General features: G+C 40.3%; 1 long non-coding RNA gene across 5 annotated transcripts in view; it reads left to right on the forward strand.

Annotated features, from left to right (window-relative positions):
- LOC141084628 (uncharacterized) overlaps positions 1 to 19,717 on the forward strand; it is a 278,465-nt gene that overhangs the window by 252,322 nt on the left and 6,426 nt on the right. For all 5 annotated transcript variants that reach the window (XR_012231062.1, XR_012231060.1, XR_012231064.1 and 2 more), the window contains exon 4: positions 9,704 to 9,816. This is a non-coding gene — a long non-coding RNA (uncharacterized lncRNA). The remainder of the gene's footprint in view (positions 1 to 9,703; positions 9,817 to 19,717) is intronic.

The raw sequence follows: 19,717 nt of genomic DNA on the forward strand, positions 1-19,717 counted from the left end.
CCTACATGGTGGTTTATTATTTGGATCTATCGCCAGCCATATTATATGTATCAATGGGACGATTTGGGAGGGCCACAGTTGTCTCCCTTTTTTTTTGTGATCTGCCCCTAGGACAATATATGTGTACTTTTGGCCACTGGGCATTACATATTTCATAGGGTGGTATATATCCTGTTCTTACAGGTACAATTGTGGGGCCTATTACTTTCAGGGGGTCTATCTAATTGGTTGGAGGAGTGGGCCGCTGTGGCCATGATTGTTATCTGCATTAATTGGCACTTTATATGATTCCATGCACTTTATATGATGTTTAATAAAATTTATATATCTTTCTTGCAATTCATCGTTTGCTCCTTTTTTCTCTGGTTTATCATAAAAAACTCTGTCTGATACCTGACTCTGATACCTGATTCTGATACTTGAGTCTGATACCTGACTTTAATACCTGATTCTGATTCCTGAGTCTGATACCTGACTTTGATACCTGACTCTGATACCTGACTTTGATACCTGACTCTGATACCTGACTCTGATACCTGACTGATACTTGAATTTGATACTTGAATTTGTTACTTGAGTTTGATACCTGATTCTGATACCTGACTCTGATACATGAGTCTGATACTTGAGTCTGATACCTGACTCTGATACCTGACTCTGATACTTGAGACTGGTACCTTAGTTTGATACCTGATTCTGATACCTGACTCTGATACTTGAGTCAGATACCTGACTCTGATACCTGAGTTTGATACCTGATTTTAATACATGAAACATTCAAACATCAGAATCAGAAGGTCTTTCAGATATCCTAAATTCATTTTTGAGCGGTTCATCGTATAAGCAAAGAAAAGAGATCTATTCACTGCCAGCTGAGCTAATGGCTGAGTGGTTAAATGACTGGCTAATGGAATAGAAAATGAGAGTTCAAGCCCCAGTGTAAGTAAACTTTGTTTTTTAACTTCTGCTTCCTGGCACACAAACTCCAGAGATGCTTGCTTCAATTTGATGAGTGAAGAAAGTCACATATCATATGTCAAAATGAAAATCCAAATGATTTTTCCACTCACTGACAATTTGAAATGCAGATTTCATTACAAAAGAAAATGAGCATTTTGAATCACTTGACCTAGTAGTACAATGTTAAGGTTGCTGGATGCTTTCTCTAGCGTGAAACTTTTTTCTGGGTTCAAGTCCCATGTTTGTATTTTTTTTTATTTTTTACAGTTATGCAGGTTACCATACAAACTCCAATCCTGTTCCACTTTCAATATCTAACATTCTTATTATCTTCCTGACTTGTAATAAAATAATCTATAGCCTAAGAGTGAAGCATCTGCATCATATATCGTTTTGGTTTAAAATAAGAAAAATAATCAAATAAAATTAAGCTCTGGTACTGGAATTTGAACTCATAGTTTTTTTTTTTGTTTATAGGCCTGGCCACTTAACCAGTGTGCTATACTGTCAATTGGAAGACAGTATTTTTCTCTTTTCTTATGACTGTAGATTTAAACATGTGGTGTAACTCTTAGCTGTGTGATTTCAATAAATTAGACGATACCTGGAACCTGATACTTGACTTCAGTCAAACATCAAAATCAAAGTGTTTTTGTCTGAGACCTGACACTTGACTGCTTTCAAACATCAAAATCAAGATGTTTTTCAGATACCCTCAATAAAGTACTTGCATGGTTCATCTCATAAGGGAAGAAAAAGGATCCTGTCACAGCCAGATGAGCTGTTGGCTAAGTGGTTAAGCTACTAATTTCTGGAATAGTTTACTTGAGTTATCCTATTTTGACCTTAATGACCTGGCCATTTTTTGCAATTCTGACCAGTGTCCCTTTATGAGGTAATAACTCAGGAACGCTTCAACGCATCCTAGCGATTCTGAGACTGTTTTTTCACGACATATTGGGCTTCATGATAGTGATATATTTAGGTCGATAATTTTTGCATTTATTTGTGAAAAAATGGAAATTTGGCTAAAATTTTGCAAATTTCGTAATTTTCAAATTTTGAATTTTTATTTTGTTAAACCAGAGCATTATGTGACACAAAATAGTTAACAAATAACATTTCCCACATGTCTACTTTGCATCAGCACAATTTTGGAAACAAAATATTATTTTGTTAGGAAGTTATAAGGGTTAAAAGTTGACCAGTGATTTCTCATTTTTACAACAAAATTTACAAAGCCATTTTTTATAGGGACCACCTCACATTTGAAGTCACTTTGAGGGATCTATATGGCAGAAAATACCCAAAAGTGACACCATTCTAAAAACTGCACCCCTCAAGCTACTCAAACTACATTCAATAAGATTATTAACCCTTCCGGTGCTTCACAGGAACTAAAGCAATATGGAAGGAAAAAACGGACATTTTAATTTTTCCAACAAAAATTTTATTTTAGCATCAATTTTTTTCATTTTCACATGGGCAACAGGATAAAATGGATCCTAAAATTTGTTAGGCAATTTCTCCTGAGTTCACCGATACCTCAAATGTGGTCATAAACCACTGTTTGGGCGCACGGCAGGGCGTGGAAGGGAAGGACCACCATTTGACTTTTTGAATGAAAAATTAGCTCCAATCGTTAGCGGTTGCCATGTCTCATTTGGAAAGCCCCTGTGAGCCTAAACATTGGGATCCCCCACAACTGACCCCATTTTGGAAACTAGACCCCCCAAGGAACTTACCTAGATGCATTGTTAGCACTTTGAACCCTCAGTGCTTCACAAATTGATCCGTAAACAAAAAGTACTTTTTTTACAAAAATTTTCTTTTAGCCTCAATTTCTTCATTTTCAGATGGGTAACAGGATAAAATAGATCCTAAAGTTTGTTGGGCAATTTCTCCTGACTACACAGATACCTCATATGTGGTCATAAACCACTGTTTGGGCGCACGACAGGGCCCAGAAGGGAGGAGTGCCATTTGACTTTTGAATGGAAAATTAGCTCCAATCGTTAGCGGACACCATGTCGTGTTTGGAGAGCCCCTGTGTGCCTAAACAATGGAGTACCCCCACAAGTGACCCCATTTTGGAAACTAGACCCCCCAAGGAACTTATCTAGATGCATAGTCAGCACTTTTAACCCCCAAGAGCTTCACAGGAGTTTATAACGCCGAGCCGTGAAAATAAAAAATATTTTTTTCCTCAAAAAATGATTTTTTTAGCCCGCAATTTTTTATTTTCACAACAGTAGCAGGAAAAATTGGACCCTAAAAATTGTTGTCCAGTTTGTCATGAGTACGCTGCTACCCCATATGTGCGGACAAATCACTGTTTGAGCACACGACAGGGCTCGTAAAGGAAGTCGTGATGTTTTGAAATGTCGACTTCATGGAATGGTCTGCTGGTGTCATGTTACGTTTGCAGAGCCCCTGTTGTGCCTAAACAGTAGAAACCCCCACAAGTGACCCCATTTTGAAAACTAGACCCCCCACAGAGCTTTTCTAGACATGTGGTGAGCACTTTGAACACACAAGTGTTTCACAGAAATTTATAACGTAGAGCCGTAAAAATAAAAAAATCATATTTTTTTTTCACATAAATGATATTTTTGCCCCATTTTTTTATTTTACCAAGAGTAGCCAAAGGAAATGGACCCCAAAAGTTGTGCAATTTGTCCTGAGTAGGCTGATACGCCATATGTGGGGGTAAACCTCTGTTTGGGTGCACGGTAGAGCTCGGAAGGGAAAGAGCCCAGTTTGACTTTTTCAATGCAGAATTGGCTGGAATTAAGATCGGACACCATGTTGCATTTGCAGAGCCCCTGATGTGCCTAAACAGTGGAAAATCCCCACAAGTGACACCATTTTGGAAACTAGTCCCCCTAAGGAGCTTATCTAGATGTGTGGTGAGCTCTTTGAACCCCCAAGTGCTTCACAGAAGTTTATAATGCAGAGACATGAAAATAAAAAAAAACTTTTTTTATAACAAATATCATATTTTAGCCCCCAATATTTTATTTTCCCTAGGGTATCAGGAGAAATTAGACCACCAAAGTTGTTGTGCAATTTTTCCTGAGTACGCTGATACCCCATATGTGGCGGTAAACCACTGATTGGATACATGTCGGGGCTCGGAAGGGAGGGAGCACTGTTTGACTTTTTGGATGCAAAATTGACTGGAATCAATGGTGGCGCCGTCACGTTTGGAGACCCCCTGGTGTGCCTAAATAGTGGAAACTCTCTCAATTCTAACCCAACCCTAACCCCAACACAACCCTAACCCTAATCCCAACCATAACCCTAACCACAAGCCTATCCCTAATCCCAGCCCCAACACACCCCTAACCCTAATTCTAACCCTAACCCTAATTGCAATCCTAACCCTACTTCTAACCCTAGCCCTAATTGCAACCCTAACCCTAATTGCAACCCTAACCCTAACCCTAATTGCAACCCTAATCCTAATTGCAACCCAAACCCTAATTGCAACCCTAACCCTAATTGCAACCCTAATTCTAACCCTAGCCCTAACCCTAAAGGAAAAATAAAAATAAATATATTTTCTTTATTTCATTATGTGTCACTAGCTATGGGGGTGATAAAGGGGGGCTTCATTTACTTTTTTTTGCATTTTGATCACAGTGATAGTTTATCACAGTGATCAAAGTGTACCTGTAAAATGAATCCACCGGCTGGCAGACTCGCGGGCGCACTGCACATGCACATTTTGTAAGATGGCGGCGCCCATGAAGAAAAGACGGTGGGACACCGGGAGGTACCGGGACTGATAAGGTACCGGGGGGATATAGGGGGTGATCGGAAGGCGGGGGGAAGCGGAGGGGGAGCAGATTATTGCATCGGCTGCCGATTGCCGCCATCAGAAGGTGGCGGCGGCACTTCGCCACTGCCAGCCAGGTGGGGGGGTCGGATCACGATGTCCAGCCATGTCCGATGCTATTGTAGCATTGGCCATGGCTGGATAGTAATAATTCATCAAATTTCATTGATGAAATATTACTATCGCTCTGATTGGCTGTTTCACTTTTAACAGCCAATCAGAGCGATCGTAGTCACATGAGGGCGAAGCCACACCCCCTGTGGTGAAGTACAAAGCCCCCTGTATCTGGGGGTTGGGTGATCTTTCATTGACCCCGGTCACCCGACCCGCAGGGGGGCTTTAAACTCATGACACAGCATATGTGTCATTGGTCGGATTGGCACCGACTTTCATGACGCATACGCTGTGTCATTGGTCGGGAAGGGGTTAAAGCCCCGGGTTCAATACCCACATTTTAAAGATTTTTTTAAAATTAAACAGGTTTCCACACAAACTCCAATCATGCTTCACTTTTAATATCTAACATTCTCATTATCCTCCTGACATGTTAGCAAAGAGTTTAAGACATGCTGTGCATTTACATGGTAAATCACATGGCCAAAGAAATTGGGTGGGAGGCACTAATGTACTATATATCTATTTGCAAGTGACTGTACATTTACTTAATGTCATAGGAAAGGGTCTAATGATCAAATTACGTCATAGATTTTTTTTTATTGCATCCACCCAATGACTGGCTGCAAACTCATGAGCACTAGGGAGTCTCACTAATCCACTGTGTACGAGGCATGGTCCATCTGTAGCAGCAAAAAACAGAGCTATGGGTGTGTCTTGCACTATCTGAATCTTCAGGGGATGTGCATGTGTTAATTGCCATCTCACAGATCTGAATCGTTTCCCTCTGTAAGGCCAGCATCACACTACCGTAGAATATGGCCGAGTGCTATGCAAGAAAACATCACATAGCACCCAGCCCAGTGTTAATCTATGGGGCAGCTCACATCACCATTTTTTTCTCAGGCTGCGATTGGACACCGAGATTCAGCAGAGACTCGCCAATGCACGCCTATGGGTGTGACAAAAAAAATCACAGAGCGCTTGGACCATGCAAGTCCTGTCCAATTTCTATGCACCGGTGTCCTTTCAAAAGCCGGCAATTCATGTACCGCATACAGTAATATCACAGAGTGACAGGTTAGAATAGAATATATATATATATATACACATAGAATACATATATACACGTCAGTGACACACACATGTATGTATTTATATTTAATAAAAGATTATTTTTTGAACAAAAGTGGCGTGAGCTCCATGCAATTTTGTAACCAGCAGAGGGAAAGCCGATGACTGAGGGCCGTTTTTTATAGCCTGTCAGTGATCTGACATTACACAGTGATGTTCCATACTGGGACAAAGTAAAAAAGTTAAAAAAAATTGCAAAGTGTAAAAATATTTTTTTAAAAATCCCTAAATAAAGAAAAAAATGTTTCCAATAAATGCATTTATTTATGTAAATAATAAAAAATTAAAAGTGCACATATTTGGTATCTCCGCATCCGTAATGACCAGCTCTATAAAACTGTCCCACTAGATACCCCCTTCAGTGCACACCGTAAAAAAAAATAAAAATAAAAAGCAAGGCAAAACACAATGCTTCACAATCATACTATCAAACATAAGTGCAATAAAAACACCGTTATACATAAAAATGGTACCTTTGAAAACATCATCTTGTCCTGCCAAACACAAGCAGAAAAATAAAAAAGTTATAGCTCTCAGAATAAAGTGATGCAAAAGTAATTATTTTTCCTATAAATTAGTTTTTATTCTGTAAAAGCGCCAAAACATAAAAAAGATATCAATGAGGTATCTCTGTAATCGTACTGACCTGAAGAATAAAGCTGTCTTACCAAGTATACTACACGCAGAATGGTTTAAAAAAACAAAAACAAAATGCAATTGCTGGTGTTTGTTCATTCTGTCTCCCAAAAATCTGAATGGAAAGCGATCAAAAAAAGTAATGTGCCCGAAAATGGTACTTATAAAAACATCAGCTTGTCCCACAAAAAACAAGCGCTCACATGACTCTGTCAGTCAAAATACGAAAAAATTATAGCTCTCAAAATATAATGATGTAAAAAATAGTTTTCGCAATAAAAGCATCTTTTAATGTGTGACAGCAGCCAGACATAAAAACTTGATATAAATCTGGTATCGCTGTAGTCGCACCGACCTGAAGAATAAAGTCACCTAATCACCAATACCGCACAAGGATCGGTGTAAAAAGTAAATACAATCAATTCTTCACCTACTGTTAATTTTTTTCATTTTGCCTCCCAAAGATCACAGTAAGGCTCGGCGCACATTTATCCTGCGCTCTGTGCTGAGCGCTTACACTGGGTTTTCCATGTAAATCTCTGAAATATGTGATTCAGACAGAACCCCCAATGGAAAATACTCTATAATGAGGCAGATGTAGTCACTGTGGAATCCATAGGACCTGTGATCCTGGGATGTCCGTCTTGTTAGGATTGCACAGTTTTGTGCATTTCTGAAAAGGACACCGCTGAACAGAGGCAAGACAGAGTCCACAGAAACTCTGCTGCCTCATTATAGTGAATAGATTAATCGGGGGTTTCATCTGAATCACATCACTCTGAGATTTAGATGGAAACCCTAAAGTAATTTCTCAGCGTAGAGCGCCAGGTAAAAGTGATCCCAAATGTTATATAAAATGTTCCCAATAAAACTTCCACTCAATCCACAAAAAAGCAAATCCCCACTCAGATCCATCATCTGTTAACAGAAATATAGGGGCTTTCCACGTTATTGGTAGCACAATTGCTCTGGGAAAGCGAAATGGCACCATAACCCTCCAAAAAAACAAATTCAGCAAATGCTCCAATTCCAAATCCAAATGTCCCCCTCCCTTCTGAGCCCACTGTGCCTAAACAACATTTAGTGCCCACATGTTTGGCATTTATGTAGTGATGTGAGCCCCTATAATTTACAGGGGAGTGTCTCCAGAAGCATGAGCTCGGCATAACGCACTGGTCACTATAACAACAGTTTTCAATTTTCACTCAGTAACATCCACTGCTGTTTGTTTCTGGAAAACACCCATGGAGTCAAAATCGTCACTACATCTGTAAATAAAGTCCAAAAGATGTATAATTTTCAAAATGGGGTAATTTGATGGGGGATTCTGCTTTTATGGCACTCAGGGGCTCTTTATATGGAATCCACAAACTATTCTAGGAAAATCTGCGTTCCAGGAGGCAAATAGCGCTCTGTCCCTACCGAGTCACTTCTTATGGCAAAGTAGTAATGTACAGCCATATATGGGGTATTTCTTCATTCAGAAGAAATTGTGGGACAAATTCTGGTGCCATTTTTACCCATTTTCCTGTGTGAAAATGTAAAACTTGGGGCTAACACACAATCTTGGTGGTAAAAGTGTAAATTATTTTTTCTTCATTGCCCTGTGGGGTCAATATACTCACTGCACCCCTAGATGAATTCATTGAGAGGTTTAATTAGTAAAATGGGGTCATTTATGGGGGGTTCTGCTTTTCTGGCACCTCAGGGGCTCTGTCAATGTAACATGGCTCCGTCAAACCAGTGCAGCAAAGTCTACATTGTAATATGGCGCTACTTCCTTTCTGAGCTTTGCACTGTGCCTCAAAAGTAGTTTTCTACCACATATGGGGTATCGGCGAACTCAGGAGAAATTGCACAACAAACTTTGGGGTCCATTTTTTCTTTTTGCCCTTGTGAAAATACAAAATTTGTAGCTTAAAAATATTTTTGTTTGAAATTTATTTTCAAAGCTTAACGTTATAAACTTCTGTGAAGCACCTGTGGGTTCAAAGTGCTCAATACACATCTAGATAAGTTCCATAAGGGGTCTAGTTTCTAAAATGGTGTCACTTGGGAAAATGACGGTGCTGAGGTCACAGGAGTTCATGCCGGCCGCCAGCACAAACTCAGTGACGTCACCACATGTCACTGAGCCTGGGTGCGCTGCTTCCCATTCATTCCCCAGTAGTTTATAGCCCGAGCGGCTGCATTAGTGCCGCTCCAGTTGCAAACTGATTATCCCGAGATATGAATTGTGCTGTAGGACTGACTGTATGGCGGAAATGTATGGTATATTATTGGTTTATTATTTTAACTTTTTTTACAGGAGATCGATGACTTACGCCATTTTTGTTCGAAAAATAATTTTATTAATTAAATACATGTACAGAAAGCTGCACACACACTGTAATAATTGTATGTCACAGCCATCCATATATCTACCTATTCTATGTGTATTTACTGTATGTAATCCATGTCTTCTATCCTGTCAGCTCCTGCTGTGATTTCACACTACAGTGACTGCTGAATTGCTGGATTTTCTTGTATCTATCTATATTTTTCTATCTATCTATCTATCTATCTATCTATCTATCTATCTATATTTTTCTATCTATCTATCTATCTATTATAAATACATATATACAGTATGTGTGTGTGTCACTGACTGTCACTTTGTGATATTACTGTATGCGGCACATGAATTGTCGGCTTTTCAAAGGACACCGGGGCATAGAAATTGGTCAGGACTCACATGGTCCAAGTTCTGTGCGATTTTTATACTCCATTTTATATGTTGTATACTCCATTAGTAGTTGCACAAAGACACCTTGTTTAATAGGCAGTTTTTTCAAAATCTTATGGTTCACATTTTGTATACTCTATTAGCAGTTGCACATAGACACCTTACATAATAGGCGGTTTTTCAGTTTATCCTATTTAGGAGGAATTTTCATCATGTTTTATGCGATATATTATGATAACATTAACATTTTGCCTCATCATGAGTAACCTTGTTTAAAATGATTTTTTTTGTAGGGAATTCTGATATTTAATAAGGTTTGGTGCAATTCGTTGGGTCGTGCACACAAAAGCCGTCTTCCATAGCGTGTCCACATTGGACCCTGCCTGCTTGAATCCTGCTTATACAGGTACTATACACATGATCAGGCTTTTAAATACATTAGTTAGGGACTGCTCTAAGATGGGTATACCTTGACATTTGGTAGAGCAGCTTAGTATACAGTTTTTGCAAAAAATGTATCAACTAAATACCCTGTTTTGTTATCATCTTTTTACTAGCACTTGCTGTTTACTGTTACTTTTTTACAACACAGTATTTTTACATTTGTTTTACTGTATTTTTCTGTACTTCAATTTATATACATTCCTGGTATCCTTTTTAAGGGTATTGTTGTTTCTGATTGTATATGGAATGTGACCCAGTGGTGAGGTAACAATTTATATTTAGTGTCAACATTAGGGATGAGCGAAACCGTTGATGTTTGGATTCGTTGGTATCGACCGAACTGCAGTCCATAGTTCAGTTCGGTTGCCAGAATTCTACCTGAACTTGAACCAGAACCCCATAGATGTCTACTGGGACCCGAACTTTGGTTTAATTAAATGGCTTTAAAATGTTCCCAGTTCGGGCTAAGAGCTGCAGAAGGTAGCAAAATGAGGGTAAGGGCAGGACAATTGCCCTGCAAACAAATGTGGACAGAGAAATGACTTAAAGGGATTTTCCCATGAACCACGTTTATTTTAAAGTTGATTTGAATCAATACATTTTGTAATAATAATAATTTCCAAAATTGGATATGTTTTAATTTTTTTTTCCTGTGCGGAGATAATTTTATAAATTGCCCCAGTTATGTACTGTGTAATGGCAGTGTCTAGAGACATGGTCTGACCATACTCCAGCTCCGGGACAGGAGAGGAAGCAAAAAAGAGTATACAGATACTACAGCATGGGATCACAGCAGATTCTTTTGTGAGACAAAGCATTTCCCTGCCTGTTTTTAAAAAAATGCTTTACCTCAAAGAAATGATTATTCATGATCCCATGCTGTAAAGTTTGTATACTTTTTGCTTCCTCCCCTGCCCAGGAGATGTGATATGATCAGACCATGCTCCACGCCCAGTAAGACATAGTTATTACACAGTACACAGCAGGGGTGCATATATAAGATTATTTCAGCACCAGAAAAGAAAAAAAAATAAACACATCCAATTGTGGAAATTATCATTATTCTAAGTTCTATTGATTAAAATGAAATTTGTCAATGGGAAAAGCTCTTAAAATAACATAGAATAAAAAAAAGTACGCATGAATCAGGAGGTGGATGTCCAAATGGAGGTGTAGGTGGAGGAGGAGGACCTTGAGGTAGAAGTGGTGGTGTATGTGAAAGAGAAGGGGGAGAAAATAGCTAATAGAGATGAGTGAATCTCAAATTCGGCACAAATGTACCACATGATTCGTGTTCACTTTAATAAGCATTTTTACTCAAAGTTGGCAAAAGTCTGTCACAGTTCGGTAAATTATCGCGTTTCCACTTATGCCCTTGTTATAACTTTAGCTGATGCTGTATGATGCCACTAGGTGCAATTAGCTACTCAAAATCGTTTGTGCTAGAACTGTGTTTCAGTGGCAAATCAGAAGGCCAAATGTCCACATAAAGGGAACTTGTCACATGTTTTGGCCGCTATAAGATGCGGCCACAGCCTTTCATGGCTTATCTACAGAATTCTGTAGATGACCCCCAGTCCGAATTGAAAGATAAGAAAAATAAGTTTTACTACACTCACCCGGGGGAGCTGTCTGGTCCGACGTGTGTTGCAGGTTTGGGTCCGGCGCCTCCCATTTTCTTGCGTTGCCACCTTCCTTCTTGCTTCATCACTCCCGGCATCACACTTCTGCGCAGGTATACTTATCTGCCCTGTTGAGGGCAGAGCAAAGTGCTGCAATTCTCAGGTGCCGGGAAAGGTCAGAAAGTCCCAGCACCTGCGCACTGCAGTACTTTGCTCTGCCCTCAACAGGGCAGAGAAGTACATCTGCGCAGAAGCATCATGCAGGGAGCAATGAAGCAAGCAGGAGGGTGGCATCTATAGAAGATGGGAGGCAACAGACCCAGACCTGTGACACCCATCAGACCGGACTGCCCCCCGGATGAATATAATAAAACTTATTTTTCTTATCTTGCAGGTCGGACCGGGGGCTTATCTACAGCATGATAGAATGCTGTAGATAAGCCCTGAAAGGCAATGGCTACATCTTATAGTGGCAAAACAGGTGACAGGTTCCCTTTAAAAACTGTTAGGTCTAATATATTGGTGCAACCACTAGATGTAATTAGCTATTCCAAATCATTTATTGGAAAACTGTGTTTCAGTAGCAAATTAAAAGGCCAGATTTCTACAAAAAAATCATTAGTCTTAATATAATGGTGCAGTCATGAGGCCCAATTAGCTACTCCAAATTGTTTGTGCTAAAACTGTTTCAGTGGCAAATCAGAAGGCCAGATCGCCACCAAAAAATCATTAGGCCTTCTATAGTGTTGCATCCACAAGGCCCATTTACCTACTACTAATCGTTTGTGCGAAAACTGTGTTTCAGCGGCAAATCAGTAGGTCAGTTTTCCACTTAAAAATTGTTAGACCTAATATAGTGATGCAGCTACTAGGCACAATTAGCTACTCCAAATCATTTGGCTACAACAGTGTTTCAGTGGTAAATCAAAAGGCCAGATTTCCAAGTAAAAATCATTAGGCCTACTATAGTGTTACATACATGAGTACCAATTAGCTACCCCTAATTGTTTATGCTAAAACTGTGTTTCAGTGGAAAATCAGAAGGCTATAGCTTCACTTAAAAATAATTAAGCATAACAGTGTTGTTAAGGCACACTATTTAAGAAAATAAATAGTGATTGTTCATATAGTGACAGGTGATTGGCATATGTGGGCCTAATGCTGTGTAACAGCAGGGTACAAGAGGAGAAGGTGTTAATGTGAATGAAAGCTCAACTGAACAAACACCGTGCCATCCTATACAAAGACCACTAACAACATCTGTTACTGGATGGCCTACTCAACTCCCTTTTTCTTTGGCAGCCACACAGCGATATGCCTTGTAGATGAGGCTCAGAAAGAGCCTCTCCTCCTCTTCTTCCAATTTAACATCACATACCATACAATACTCAGAGGTCCCACTCCAATTGCCCTTATTTCCCCCTGTGTCAAAATTTCTAAGCACCCAACTGACTTTGGGGAACCTCAGATGTAACATTCTGATGAGCTATTCACACATTGTATTCAATGGGCATCAGAGGTCAGCTCTGAAGAATCACAGAATTCAGAGGAGGAAATCATCTGCACCATTGACCCAAATTTTTTCATGTTGGATCCGGGACTGGACGAAGTAGGGTCTGAGCAGAATCCAGACTCTCATCACCAGACGTTAACCACCAAGGGTGGAGGTGATCCTGATAAGACTCAGATACCAGAGGAGCACGTGGACTTTACTGTGGTGTCAGGGCAGGAAGATCAGGAGGGTAACTCTCAGGGTGAGGAGTGTGAGAACAGAGAGGATGATTATGAGGTTGTAGATCCCACTTGGTGTGAGCCCAGAGGTATGCAGCTGAGAAGCTCAGCAGATGAGGTGGTGGAGGATGAAGATGAGAATGTTGCATTGCAATGTCCCACACAGACATGAAGTGACGCAAACATGACAAGCACTGCATCCTCATCCCCAACTCTGCCGCTAGTGAGCACGGGTTGTGAGTGTGCAGTTTTCAAGGGTGGCAAGGGTTGCCTAGCCTGGACATTTTTTGAGGCCGCAAAGGATGACCCAACATACATTATCTGACAAATTTGCAAAAATAAACTCATTATTGTCAAAAATTGCAATACTTTGACAAATGCATGCATTAACCGGTACATGCGCGATTAACATGCTTTAGTGTGGGAATGTCACTGTGCTAAAATGCAGACTAGTGGGCTTCGTCAACATCAACCCCATAAACCCTTTCTGCTGCGTCTTTATCCTCCATCACCATTCTAAGTGTTCACACACAGGTCTCTGGCTACAGAAACTTCAATTGTTTACCCACAACAGTGGGGGTGAGTGAGAGCCAGTCATCTGTAATGGAAGTAGACATGACTGCTCCTTTTGTTTCACCTAGCACAATCCACCATAACATTTCTGACTGAACCTCACTCACAGTCCAGCGTTTTGTACTGTTCTCCATACTCCACCATTTCTGAGCACAGCAGCCAGCTCTCGGTCTCGCAGTTGTGGTCAAACAAAAGTATGTTTCCTCCTACACATGGCAAAGCTAAGAGCTTTAACTCAACCATCTCCAATCTATTGGCCACAAAAATGCTGCCTTTGCGCCTGGTGGATACATACAGTTTATGAAGGTTGGTGGCATTTGCAGTACCCCAGTACCAGTTGACCAGTCGTCATAACTTCTCAAGAAAGCTGTGCCTGCATTATACCAGCATGTTGTCAAGAACACATGTTCCCTAGAAAAGCTGTGTCTGCCAGGGTGCATTTCACCACTGACACCTGGATGAACAAATATGGGCAGGGGAATTACATCTCGCTCACTGGGCACTGGGTGTCTCTGGTGGCTGTGGGGGAAGGCGTTCAAGGGGCTGCTACATAAGTCTTAGAATCCTCAAGGCTTGTGGGACAAACTTCTGTATCTAATAGTTCCTCCAATGCTTCTGCCTCCTCCACCTCCTTTACAGCCTCACCTGTGCCCTTAACCTCTACCTTAAGGCCTGTTTCATACCTCCGTCGTCGGCGGTCAGTTGAAATCCGCCAAAGGTTCCAAACAACTGATCCGTCTCCTTTTCGTGACGTACGGATGACAGCGGACCACATTGCTGTACGGATCCGTGGAAGATGTAAAGCGGCGTGATTTAAAGGGACCGCGGGCTGGAAGTTCACCGTGATCTCGTGGCATTGCCCATCTCCACGATATCTCATGGCTGGCCGCGATTTCACGGCAATCTTCATGGCCGCGATCTCGCGGCGATCCTCATGGCCGTGATCACGTGGTGATCATCGCGATAATCTTCATGGCCGCGATCTCACGGCAATCATCGTGGCAATCTTCATGGCTGCAATCTCGCGGCAATCTTCATGACCGCAATCTCGCGGCAAACATTGCGGCAATCTTCATGGCCGCGATCTCCCGGCAATCTTGAGGATGTGATTGGAATCGAGGGAGCTCAGGTGAGATCAGGAGAGACAGAGAGAGAGAAGTTTAGCGGCTCCCGGGACGGCATTTCAGGGTTAAAACTGCTCCCGGCTTTCACCTTTCGGGCATGCGCAGTTAAAAAAAGTTGCAGTGTCCGTCTGGTCGGCCCGGAAGCTGCTAAATTTCTCACGGATCCGTCAAAAAACGAACCCAACGGACGAGCATCAGTCAAAATCCACCACTAATGCAAATCAATGGGGGAAAAAACGGTTCCGCCCCATTTTTGGCGGATCCTTTTTTTATAAAATTGGCGGATTTTGACTGATGACCAAAAACAGAAGTGTGAAACAGGCCTAATCAGACATGCGTTCCAACAGTGCAGATAGAATCTCCCCCACCTCTTTACTGCACAGCCATGGCTCACCGCAATCAGGCAGTGTTTAAATAAACCCCTTTACTCCAAAGGGTGGTTTGCATGTTAATGCCCGGGCCAATTTTTACAATTCTGACCACTGTCCCTTTATGAGGTAATAACTCTGGAACGCTTCCATGGATCCCGGTGATTCTGACATTGTTTTCTTGTGACATATTGTACTTCATGGTAGTGGTAAAATTTAATTCATATAACTTGTGATTATTTGTGATAAAAATGGAAATTTGGCAAAAATTTTGAAAATTTTGCAATTTTCCAAATTTGAATTTTTATGCTCTTAAATCACAGAGATATGGCACACAAAAAACTTAATAAGTAACATTTCCCACATGCTTACTTTACATCAGCACAATTTGGGAACCAAATTTTTTTTGTCAGGAAGTTATAAGGGTTAAAATTTGACCAGCGATTTCTCATTTTTACAACACCATTTTATTTTTACAGACCACATCACATTTGAAGTCACTTTGAGGGGTCTATATGATAGAAAATACCCAAAAGTGACACCATTCTAAAAACTGCACCCGTCAAGGTGCTCAAAACCAGATTCAAGAAGTTTATTAACCCTTCAGGTGCTTCACAGGAATTTTTTGAATGTTTAAAAAAAAAATGAGCATTTAACTTTTTTCACAAAAAAAATTATTTCAGGTTCAATTTTTTTACTTTACCATGGGGAACAGGAGAAATTGGACTGGAAAAGTTATTATGCAATTTGTTGTGAGTATGCTGATACCTGATATGTGGGGGGGAATCACTGTTTGGGCATACGGCAGAGCTCGGAAGGGAAGGAGCGCCGTTTGACTTTTTCACTGCAAAATTGGCTGGAATACAGATCGGATGCCATGTCAAGTTGGGAGAGCTCCTGATGTGCCTAAACAGTAGAAAACCCCAACAAGTGACCCCATTTTGGTAACTAGACCCCAAGGAACTTAACTTATCTAGATATGTGGTGAGCACTTTGAACCCCCAAGGGCTTCACAGAAGTTTATAACGTACAGTCATACAATTAAAAAATCATATTTTTTCCACAAAAATGATCTTTTCACCCCCAATTGTTATATTCCCAAAAGTAACAGGACTCCAAAAGTTATTGTGCAATTTGTCATTAGTACGCTGAGACTCCATATGTGCAGGTAAACTACTATTTGGGTACATGGCAGAGCTCGGAAGGGAAGCAGCGACATTTGACTTTTTTGGCTGGAATTGAGATCGGACACCATGTCGCGTTTGGAAAGCCCCTGATGTGCCAAAACAGTGGAAACCCCCCAATTCTAACTCCAACCCTAACCCCAACACACCTGTAGCCCTAACCCTAGCCCTAACATTAACCCTAGCCCTTACCCTAGCCCTAACCCTAACCCTAGGCCTAATGGGAAAATGGAAAAAAAAATTTTAATTTATTATTTTTCCCTAACTAAGGGGGGTTTGATTTACTTTTTATGGCGGGTTTTTATTTTTGGCAGCTGTCGCACGCTAAAAGACGCTTTTTATTGAAAATGGTTGAGGAGGTAAAAGTGGCTGGGACCCTAGGAGGTAGCGACCATGCTATTTTAGAATTTTGGATAACTAGAGGCGGAAGACCTGTGAAGACTCAGACGTCAAGGTTAGATTTCAGAAAGGCAGATTTTAAGGGATTCAGAAAGAGAATTGGAGGGATCCAATGGCTGGATATCCTTAAAGACAAAAATGTCCAGGAAGGATGGGAAATCTTGAAAAATGAAATTCTCAAAGCACAGTTGTTAACAATTCCGAAAAGAGGGAAGAATAGGAAGCATTTAAGGAAACCAGGATGGATGAACACAGAACTTAAGCACATGCTAAAAAGGAAGCAAAAAATGTTTAAAAAATGGAAAGAAGGAGGCATATCTAAAGAAGAATATAATGCTGTCTGCAGAACCTGCAAGGCACAAATCAGATTATCTAAAGCTGAAAATGAATTGAGGCTTGCAAGAGATGTCAAAAGCAATAATAAAGGATTTTGGGGATATGTCAAAAGTAAAAGAAAAGTCAAAGATGCTATAGGATTTTTACAGGATGAAAATGATGAAATGGTAAGACAGGATGTTGAGAAGGCTGAACTTTTAAATTCCTATTTTGCATCTGTTTTCTCTCAGAAAGGAAATGTAACATCAACTGTTATTCACTGTCCTATTAAGGGAATAGAAGAATCCAGGATATCTATAAACAGAAAGATAGTGAGGAAACACTTAGCTAACCTAAATGTATTCAAGTCTCCAGGTCCAGATGAATTACACCCCAGAGTACTGAAGGAGATAGCAGAAGAAATTTTTGAACCCCTCTCCATAATCTTTGAAAATTCTTGGAGAACAGGAGAAGTGCCAGAAGACTGGAGAAGAGCAAATGTTGTTCCTATCTTCAAAAAGGGGAAGAAGGTGGACCCAGGCAACTATAGGCCGGTGGTGAGTCTGACTTCTATACCAGGAAAGATCTTTGAACAAATTATTAAACAACATGTATGTCAATACCTGGATAAGAATGAAGTGATTAAACAGAGTCAGCATGGGTTTGTAACTAATAAGTCATGTCAGACTAATTTAATTTCCTTCTATGATGGTATTACTGATTGGGTGGATCAAGGAAATGCTGTAGATATAGTATATCTTGACTTCAGCAAAGCATTTGACAAAGTCTCTCATACAATCCTTATTGAAAAAATGACTAAGTATGGAATGGACAAGGCAACTGTTAGGTGGATTCATAACTGGCTTAGTGATCGGACCCAAAGAGTGGTCGTAAATGGCTGCACATCCAGTTGGAAGAATGTCTCAAGTGGGGTACCACAGGGCTCTGTCCTGGGCCCTGTATTGTTCAACATCTTTATCAACGATTTAGATGAAGGAATTGAGGGTAAACTGATTAAATTTGCTGATGACACAAAGCTAGGAGGGATAGCTAATACTAGAGAAGAGAGAGAGAGGATTCAAAAAGATTTAAATAAACTGGAGAAGTGGGCAGCAACTAACAGAATGGTTTTTAACAGGGAGAAATGCAAAGTACTACATCTGGGCAATAAAAATGAAAAAAGCATATATAGAATGGGAGGAATAGGGCTAAGTGACAGCACATGTGAAAAAGACTTGGGTATACTAATAGATCACAGACTGAATATGAGTCAACAGTGTGATGCAGCAGCAAAAAAGGCAAATGCAATTCTAGGATGTATTAACAGAAGCATACAGTCTAGATCACGTGAAGTCATTATTTCCCTCTACTCCTCTTTGGTCAGACCTCATCTGGAATATTGTGTCCAATTTTGGGCACCACATTTTAAAAAAGACATCAACAAACTGGAGCAAGTTCAGAAAAGAGCGACCAGAATGGTGACCGGTCTGCAAACCCTGTCTTATGAGGAAAGGTTGCAGGATTTGGGAATGTTTAGTTTGCAAAAGAGAAGACTGAGAGGAGACTTAATAGCTGTCTACAAATATCTCAAGGGCTGTCACATTGTAGAAGGATCAACTTTATTCTCATTTGCACAAGGAAAGACTAGAAGCAATGGGATGAAGCTGAATGGGAGGAGACACAGATTAGATATTAGAAAAAACTTTTTGACAGTTAGAGTGATCAATGAGTGGAACAGGCTGCCACGAGAAGTGGTGAGTTCTCCTTCAATGGAAGTCTTCAAACAGAGGCTGGACAGACATCTAACTGGGATGATTTAGCGAATCCTGCTTTGAGCAGGGGGTTTGACCAGATGGCCCAGGAGGTCCCTTCCAACTCTACGATTCTATGATTCTATGATTCTATTGTAAAAATAGTTTATGCATCACCACATTTTGAGAGCAATAATTTTTCCATATTTTGACCCACCGAGTCATGTGAGGTCTTATTTTTTGCGGGACGAGTTGACGTTTCTATTGGTACCATTTTCGGTCACGTGACATTTTTTGATCATTTTTTATTCCGATTTTTGGATGCTGAATGAACAAAAACAAGCGTTTCATGAATTTCTTTTGGGGGGTGCGTTTACACCGTTCAGTGTGCGGTAAAATTGATAAAGAAGTTTTATTATTTGGGTCAGTATGGTTACAGCGATACCTCATGTATGTCTTTTTCATGTTTTGGCGCTTTTATGCAATGAAAACAATTTTATATAAAAAATAATTATTTTTGCATCGCTTTATTCTGCAAGCTATAACTTTTTTATTTTTTCACTGATGATGCTGTGTTGTGGCTCATTTTTTGTGGGACAAGATGACATTTTCAGCGGTGCCATAGATATTTACATCCGTCTTTTTGATCGTGCATTATTGCACTTTTTGTTCGGCGGTATGATGATTCTTTTTTTATTATTTTTTAAGGGGTTCAATAAAGGGGTTTACTTGTGGGACAGTTTTATAGGGCAGGTCATTACGGACGCGGCAATACCAAATATGTGTACTTTTATTG

The sequence above is a fragment of the Dendrobates tinctorius genome, unplaced genomic scaffold (assembly GCF_039654945.1).
Source record: "Dendrobates tinctorius isolate UK_male_01 unplaced genomic scaffold, ASM3965494v1 ptg000025l, whole genome shotgun sequence".
In the NCBI taxonomy this organism is placed as follows: domain Eukaryota; kingdom Metazoa; phylum Chordata; class Amphibia; order Anura; family Dendrobatidae; genus Dendrobates; species Dendrobates tinctorius.